Genomic DNA, 573 nt, shown 5'->3' on the forward strand with positions numbered 1-573 from the left:
TGGAGCCAGACCACAAGTACAAGATGAACCTGTATGGCTTCCACAGCGGCCAGCGCGTGGGCCCCGTGTCTGCCATTGGGGTGACAGGTGAGTAGGTAGTAGGAACCCCAGAATGAGACTTGCTGGGAACGGGAGGTAGACTTTTAAGCTCTCTGGTCACAGGTGACTAGGAAATAGTGGATGGGGATTGGTCTACATCCACAGGCCTGCTAGAGTGAGGAGACTATAACTTTTATGGTCAAAGATTCCCTTGGGTTTGCCTCTGTGTACCCCAAACAAGGGGGACTGTGCTGGTGTCTGTCCAGATTATTCCCAGTTGACTGGAATGCTTGAGCATGTTGGGTAGATGTCAGCTGAACTGTGCCACCTAGGTACTGTTGGGTCTGCCAGGAGGAACAGACCCACCCCGTTCCTCTTCACCTGCCTCAAACCAGTAATCGCTTGATCTCCCTGCAGACCTAACAATAACTATGGGCTTCCCGAACCAAGCTAAGGACTGCCTTGGTCATGGCTTCTACATCCTTCTCCTCTAAGAAACAAGACAACCCCTGGGGTTCTAGCCTCACCCTCTCC

At 52.4% G+C, this 573-nt stretch overlaps 1 protein-coding gene across 1 annotated transcript in view; it reads left to right on the forward strand.

Moving 5' to 3' along the window:
* The window catches only part of Tnxb (tenascin XB), a 69,101-nt gene that overhangs the window by 59,139 nt on the left and 9,389 nt on the right, over nt 1-573 (forward strand). The window lies entirely within an intron of this gene.

The sequence above is a fragment of the Dipodomys ordii genome, unplaced genomic scaffold (genome assembly GCF_000151885.1).
Source record: "Dipodomys ordii isolate 6190 unplaced genomic scaffold, Dord_2.0 Scaffold202, whole genome shotgun sequence".
NCBI lineage: Eukaryota > Metazoa > Chordata > Mammalia > Rodentia > Heteromyidae > Dipodomys > Dipodomys ordii.